The sequence below is a fragment of the Cervus canadensis genome, chromosome 1 (assembly GCF_019320065.1).
Source record: "Cervus canadensis isolate Bull #8, Minnesota chromosome 1, ASM1932006v1, whole genome shotgun sequence".
NCBI lineage: Eukaryota > Metazoa > Chordata > Mammalia > Artiodactyla > Cervidae > Cervus > Cervus canadensis.
In genome coordinates this window covers 59,529,652-59,538,201 of record NC_057386.1, presented here as the reverse complement: position 1 = coordinate 59,538,201, position 8,550 = coordinate 59,529,652, and the positions used below count along the sequence as shown (strand labels likewise).

Below are 8,550 nucleotides of genomic sequence, written 5' to 3'. Positions count from 1 at the left end.
CATTTGGAAATTCACAGTTCACATATTATTGAAGCCTGGCTTGGAGAATTTTGAACATTACTTTACTAGCGTGTGAGATGACTGCTATTGTGAGGTAGTTCAGGCATTCTTTAGCATTGCCTTTCTTTGGGATTGGAATGAATCTCTGACCTTTTCCAGTCCTGTGGCCACTGCTGAGTTTTCCAAATTTGTGGGCATATTGAGTGCAGCATTTTCACAGCATCATCTTGTAGAATTTGAAACAGTTCAACTGGAATTCCATCACCTCCACTAGCTTTGTTCATACTGATGCTTCCTAAGTCTTACTTGACTTCGCATTTCAGGATGTCTGGCTCTAGGTGAGTGGTCATGCCATCGTAATTCTCTCAGTTGTGAAGAACTTTTTTGTATACTCTTCTGTGTATTCTTGCCACCTCTTCTTAATATCTTCTGCTTCTGTTAGGTCCATACAATTTCTGTCCTTTTTTGAGCCCACCTTTGTATGAAATTCTCCCTTGGTATCTCTAATTTTCTTAAGAGATCTCTAGCCTTTCCTATTCTGTTGTTTTCCTCTATTTCTTTACACTGATTAGTGAGGAAGGCTTTGTTATTTCTCCTTACTATTCTTTGGAACTCTGCATTAAAATGGGTTATATCTTTCTTTTTCTCCTTTGTTTTCACTTCTCTTCTTTTCACAGCCATTTGTAAGGCCTCCTCAGACAACCATTTTGCTTTTTTGCATTTCTTTTTCTTGGGGATGATCTTGATCCCTGTCTCCTGTACAATGTCTCAGACCTCTGCCTATAGTTCATCAGGCACTCTGTCCATCAGATCTAATCCATTGAATCTTTATGTCACTTCCACTGTATAATCACAAGGGATTTGATTTAGGTCATACCTGAATGGTCCAGTGATTTTTCCCCTGGTTTCTTCATTTTCAGTCTAAATTTCACAATATAAACTTCATGATGTGAGCCACAGTCAGCTCCCAGTCATTTCTTGCTGACTGTATAGAGCTTCTCCATCTTGGGCTGCAAAGAAAATAATCAATCTGATTTAGGCATTGGCCATCTGGTGATGTCCATGTGTAGAATCTTCTCTTGTGTTGTTGGAAGAGGGTGTTTACAATGACCAGTGCATTCTCCTGTCAGAAGTCTATTTGCCTTTGCCCTGCTTCATTCCATACTCCAAGGCCAGTTACTGTACTCCAAGCAGTTACTCAAGTAATGGCTATTCCTGGTGTGCTGAGTCGCTTGGTTGTGTCTGACTCTTTGTGACCTCAGAAACTGTAGCCCACCAGGATCCTTTGTCCATGGTATTCTCCAAGCAAGAGTACTCGAGTGCGTTCAATGCCCTCCTCCAGGTGTTCTTCCTCACCCAGGGATTGGACCCATTTCTTCCACCTTGCAGGCTGATTCTTTACTGTCTGAGCCACCAGGAAACCTATTAGGGGAGGAGACTGTAAAGCTCCTGTGATTTTCTAGTATCTATTTATGTGAAGAATATAGTGTTCAAACCCTGACTTCACATACCAATTTTCTGGCCCAGGAAACTAGATTTGTTGTGTCTTGCTTACTTCTTTGTGAAATGTGTATAGTGTGTTGGCCAAAAAGTTTGTTCTGGTGTTTCTGTAACATATTATGGAAAAACTGGAATGCACTTTTATGCCCAGTCCAACATTATTAGGAAATTGTAAGTTTGCATTCACTAATTAGTTGTTATTTACTTAATAAGAAGTTTAAAAAAATATTGCTTAATACTTCCAAAAACTACCTCTCAACCTGGACCCAAAACACTGACAGTCACAAAGACTAAAAGCAAAGTCTGGCAAATGTTGTAGCAAAATGATGCAAAGTGGAGATACTGAGAGCTACTTATTACATTTACACTTTTTCAGTTCAGAATTGATAGTATGTTGGCATAAAGCAGAGCTGGTTGTAGTATTGGAGATACAATAAAATGGGACTGCTAATTAATGATGACATTTTAAATGATGACATTTTAAAAATAAATTATATAATTTTTAATTTAAAAAGTAAGATGCAAAGATATTTCAGAGTTTTCATCACACCTCACTGTACATTGTTACTGGGAATGCAAAATGTTGCAGCTGCTATGGAAAATGATATAAAGGTTCTTTATTAAGTTGGAAATTGAATTATACATGATCCTGAAATCCTGATTATGGGTATTGTCCTAAAAATTTGAGATCAAGCTTTCAAAAATATGTTAGCATTCCCACATTCACTGTAGAACCATTCACAATAGCCAGGGTGTGGAAACAACTGAAATGTCTATAGACAGATAGTCAGATAAAATAATGTGGTGCATATGTAAACAGTAGAATACAATCTGATCTTTATAAAGAAGGAAATTGTGTAATATGTGACTACATGGATGAAACTTGAGGACATTATGCCAAATGAAAATGTCAGTCATAGAAAGACAAATACTGCACGATTCCACTTATGATATGTCAGAATCAAGGAGTGGAATAATAGTTAACAGAAGCTAGTGGAGAGGGAAGCAGGAATTCACAAATCAATGGTTAAGAAGTTTCAGTTTAGCAAGACACACACAGTTGTACTGTACAAAATGATATGTGTAGTCAACAGTACTGCATTGTACACTGAATAATATCTTAAGAGGGTGGATCTCATATTGTGTTCTTACCACAGTAAAATAAAATATAAGAAAGAATTAATGGTATGTTATGATGACTAAAATTTAAATTTTATTTGGATTCCATCCGGTTTGTTTTTTCCCACAAATACACTCTTTTCTTTCTGAGATGTAATCCGGGGTACCATATTGGATTAGTTTTCACGTCTTCTCAGTATCCTCTGGTCTGAAACAGCGTTTCACTCCTTTCTTGTTTTTTCTTGACTTTGACAATTCTAAGGAATATTGGTGAGGTATCCTAAAGAATGTTTCTGGATATGGGTTTGCCTTATGATTCTGTCACATTAAACTGGGATTGTAGATTTTCAATATGGCTTTATCACAGAGGTGAAGCTTTTCTCATGACATCATATCAGGGGTGAATTATATCCACATTACATCACTGGAGAAGACTACCTTTATCTTTTGCTTAATGCAGAGCTGGCCAAGTTTCTCTACTCTATACTTGAAAACTGGGTTTGAAATGCTATATGCAAAACAGAAAAAGAGACACAGAAATACAGAACAGACTTTTGAACTCTGTGGGAGAAGGTGAGGGTGGGATGTTTCAAAAGAACAGCATGTATACTATCTATGGTGAAACAGATCACCAGCCCAGGCTGGATGACTAAGCATCATTAGTCATCAATGACATTCTTATTAAAATTACAACTTAAACCACAAAGAGAAACTACTGTACTCTATTTAGAATAGCTAATATGAATGAGTTTCAAATCTTGGTGAAAATGTTGAACAAGTTGAATGCTTATGCATTTCAAATAAGAATACAAGGTTAAATAACTTTGAAAATACTTTAGCAGTATCTTATAAAGTTATGCAAACACTTCCCAAACTATTATGGTACAGAAACTGTGATAGCAGTTGAAGTCTCTAAGTTGGTGGCAATTTGTTGTACAGCATGGAAAACTAATATCCAACAAGGTTGCTAACTCTGGGTGACTAGAGTGTAGATATTGGCTCAAAAGTTAGTCCAGGGTACAGAGGTGTCAGAAATGGGGGAAGATGCATTAAGGACCTCAAACTTATCTCAGTGAAAGAATAGCCATCATGACTTGTGGGATTTTGGATCAACATAACGCTATGTACAATAATTCTGTGCCTGATGGGAAACAGCCTCTGCTGTGTTATGGCTTCCTGGTAGAGTCTGGCAAGGGTTAATCAGGTTGTCAGGAGCCTAGGGAAAGCATTTGTTGTTGTTATTTAGTCAAAAAGCTATGTCCAAATCTTTTGCAAATACATGGATGGCAGCCCACCAGGCTCTTCTGTCCAATGTATTTCCCAGGCAAGAATGCTGGAGGGGGCAGCCATTTCCTTCTCCAGGGTTTCTCCTTGACCCCAGGTATAGAACCTACATCTCCCACATTTCAGGCAACTTGTTTTTTACCGCTGAGCCACCAGGCAAGTCAGTGGATCTAATTGTGTGACATTTCAGTGTTGTGAAACCAGTGGATTGATTGACACTCAGAGGTTTTAGAGACTTAAATATTCACCATTCATCACCAAGATGCATTCAACATTTTTAAGAGATTATATGATTTAATTGTATTAATATATGCTTGGAAGTGTGTATAGCTCATATTTAGAAGAAAAGAAAATTTAGTTTAAATAAAGAACATCATTGTTTCTGCAGACAATAATATTCATTTAGGTTAGGCAATAAAACCAAAGACCAAGTTATGTTGTTCATACATCTCAAAACACATGGCATTTCATACACACAGAATGGGACAGAAAAATCATACAGTAAATATATATAATAGCAGTTATTAATATCTCTGAAAGATTATCTTATTTATCTTTCATTTTGGATTTTACTGTAGTCACCATGTTTTCTTATTCAGTTCATGTATTTTTCTATAATTATTTTTAAAGAAATCCATGAAAGAGGCTATTGAGGCACTATCTCCAATGATTTAGAAGAAATTACCTTCTTGCAAATTGCCACATAGAAAAGCATTCCAGCTAATTTCTGGATGTGGGATATAAAAAGAAATAGCTCAAGAAATACTCTCTGGGGTCTAAATCCCCAAGGTAATGGAAGCATACATAAGCCCTACATTTTGTTCTTAGGAATCAGATTCAGCTCCAAATCTCTCTCTCTTTCTCTTCCTTTCTCTGAGTTTTCCTGGATGTTAAGAAAGAATTATATTCCAGTCCCATTAAATTTTTGTTGGCTCCTGCTACATTAACCAACTCCTTAATATTTTACATGATATTTGAATTCAGAGTGGGAACTCCCCTGGAGACAATTAATAGTAGAAACAGGATCTTCAGGTGAGTTGGTTTCAGGTGGGATGTTCTATTGTGTTTCTTTTCTCTCCTTTGGGGAACTCTGAGATCCTGAAACCTCTAAAACAGTGGAAACTCTTTGTCAGTCTTTGTGTGGTGATGTCTCCTGAGTCCATTTTCCTGAAGGCTGAGCTTTGATCTCCTTCTCCTTCACTGGGGTATCATCCTGATTTTTGCTCTGAGGATATCCACATTGTGCTTAGCAGAATAGTCACAATGAAATTTTTAAAAATACTATAATGCCTGAGAATTCCTCAACACCTCAAAACTTAGTCGAAAGAAGGTAAGAATCATATGTAAATAATAATAATGAACACCATAATATACAATTCCATTTTTCTGACAGTAATGTCTGCAGGTATGTCAAGGGTGTAGGAAATATGGTTGAAGTGAAAAGGAAAAGTGTCCTTATGATACCAATTTTCATGAAATGTTTTGTATATTGTTCATCGCTGCATCAGTATGTAAGAAAAGAGGAAATTACAGGCATTATATTCTAAGAATACTGTCTTGATTAGGTTGAAAATTGAAGAATATAGCTAGGATAAGGCTTTATGTAAAACTGAGCAGAGAAATTTAGACTTGATAAATTAGTTAATAGGGAGAAATTAAAGTTTTAAAGAGACAGAAACTGTCATAACAGATAAAGTAATTAAGAAGAAATTAATTTTCTCACAGTTCAGGGTAGCACCACTACAGGGAAGTTGGCTAAACCTAGGTGACCATGAGATTAAAACTGGATGATTAGTAAGAGTCAGATAATAAAGAGAAAACAAAGGGGAAACAGAGACAATTTATTGAAGGACAGTGATTGATGAATTAACATGAACAGGGCCAAGAGGAAATTCAGGAAAAAAAAAAAAAAGTTGAGCTATTCTTCGACATCACAAATTATTCCTGCATTTTTGTTGCTGCCAACTTTGGACCTTGACCTGTTTCTTAGATTGTTTAAAATAATATGTGTTTAAAGATAATACCAGTTACTCAGAGTATTAAGAATTAAAAGGGATGAGGGTGGGAAAACTTATATATTTTGAACTCCACAACTACCAGACTTTGTACTAATTATATTAATGTCATTTCCTAACTTAATATTTATACATCTATAAAATATACATTATCATGTACTATTACTGATAAAGAAGTTGAGGTTCATAAAATCTGAGTGATTCACCAAAGATCATACAGTGAATGCCAAAGCTTGCAACTGAATTTCAATCTATGTTTCCAACTCCTTGCTTCTTTCATTGTGCCAGTCTGTCTGTCACTAACTCTTTTCCACTCCCCAACCATTCCCTTTTCTTCATATAGGAAATACATCTTTTGAGTGTCAAAAGTACCACGAAGCTATTCAAGAAATAATGAATTTTATTTCTCCCTTCACATGGTCAGACAAAACTAAAATTGCATTTGTGTTTATGAGAGTTGAACTAATAGTCCCTTTATTAATCTGAATATTTCAGATGTGTGCTTGTTATTGGTTAACTTATTTTAAAATATTTGCTAAATAAATATACTTCTGTTGTGATAAACTGCTTACCAGTACAAGATGCATTTGCTTTCTCAAAATAATGTATACAAATAATTGTATAACTCAAAGCAAGATTATCACCTGTGGTTTTAATCAAACTCAATATTCCTGTCACCAGTTTTGTGGGTCATAATGTAACCTTGTGTTTATTACTGTATTGTCTAATTTTCTTGAAAAACAGTATAGAATATGGAAAAGTTGAGCAAAATATATTTTAAGTTACTCTATAATTCAGATATTCTATAAGCATTTAATGCTATAATATTCCTAATAAATTTATTAGATTGATTAAATATTGATAGCAAGTTAAGAGATATTGATCAAAGAATTTAAAAGACTATATTGAGAGCATCAGTTTCACTATGTGAGACAAATTATAACTAGTGAAATAGGAAAGAAAACAAAAGTGAGGGTACCACAAATTATAACACAACTTCATTACTTTACCAGGTTGCTGCATTGAACACAAAGCCAATAATTTTAGCATCAAACTGGAATCACTGGAAAACTTGAAGATAGAGCTTTATTTCCCTCAATGTCCATTTATGTTTTCCAAAATGTGAAAATTCTTGTGGTGACTCATGACCTCTGCCTTTTTGATGATCTTCTGTTTGAACATAATGATAGAAGTATTACTGCCTCTAAAAAGATTACTCCTCCTGTTTTTAAAATAAATTTGAGTGTTATGTTTTCATTTATTGTTATGTTACTCCCATTAAACAGCACGGACCTTAAGAATGATGGAACTGTGAAAAACATGTTTTTCTATGACATTATAGAAAATATTTCTCTCTGACTCTAAACTAAATTCAATTTCTGTCACTCATGGTCACTTCAAACCTAACTCATCACCAGCAGGCTGTGTTAATTCAAACAAGTTTCTTAACTCATATATGCTTCCATTTCCTTTTGTAAAATATGAAACTGTTTGTTTTCAAATTCATAAATCTTATTTAGTGCTCAAAACTAATGTACCAATATTTTAACACAATGTCTGACACACAATAAATATGATATCCATGGACTATCATCATTGTTATCATTTTATTATCACTATTTCAAATTTTCTCCAACAACAATTATGTGGTTTGCTGAAGGAAATCAGAGTGCCAGAACCACTCTCTTAGGCTAAGAGAGTGGCTAAGCCACTTAGGCTAAGCCTAAGCCACCCTCTTAGGCTTCTCAGAATATCCCGACCTCCAGGTTCCTTTGTTCCTAGTTTTCCTCACCGTCTATGCAGTCACCGTAGTGGGGAACCTGGGCATGATCACCATCATCAGGATCAGTCCCAAACTCCATGCCCCCATGTCCTTTTTTCTCAGTCACTTGTCCGTTGTTGATTTCTACTATTCCACCACAGTTACACCCAAACTCTTGGAGATTTGGTTGTGGAAGACAGAACCATCTCTTTCATGGGATGCATCATGCAATTCTTCTCGGCTTGTATGTTTGCAGTGGCAGAGGCATTCATGTTGGCAGTGATGGCCTATCACCAATTTGTGGCCATTTGTAAGCCTCCACCTACACAGTGGTCATGTCCCCAAAGCTCTGTGCATCATTAGTGGCCTGTCCCTACACGTGGGGTGTGGTCTCTTCCCTGACACTCACCTGTTTTCTCCAGACATTATCCTTCTGTGGGTCTAACATCATAAATAATTTCCTCTGTGAGCACTCTGTTATTGTCTCTGTCTCCTGCTCTGATCCCTTCATCAGCCAAGTGCTCTATTTTGCCATTGCCAAATGCAATGAGGCGAGCAGCCTGGTAATTGTCCTCACTACTTATATTTCCATTTTTGTCACTATCATAAAAATGCCTTTTGCTGGGATTCGCCAAAAAGCCTTCTCTACTTGTGCCCCCCCATCTGACCACCATCACCATGTTCCATGGGACTGTCCTGTTCCTTTATTGTGTACCCAGCTCCAAAAATTAATGGCTCATGGTCAAAGTACATTCTGTATTTTATACAGTGGTGAGTCCCATGCTGAACCCTCTGATCTATAGTCTCAGGAACAAAGAAGTGAAAGAGAGTGTCAGGAAATTAATTAATCACTTAATACAATTTAGTTGA

The 8,550-nt window shown here is 36.1% G+C and overlaps 1 pseudogene; it reads left to right on the top strand.

The window, feature by feature from the left end:
* Nucleotides 1-5,298: 5,298 nt before the first annotated feature.
* Nucleotides 5,299-8,550, top strand: LOC122438145 (annotated as a pseudogene).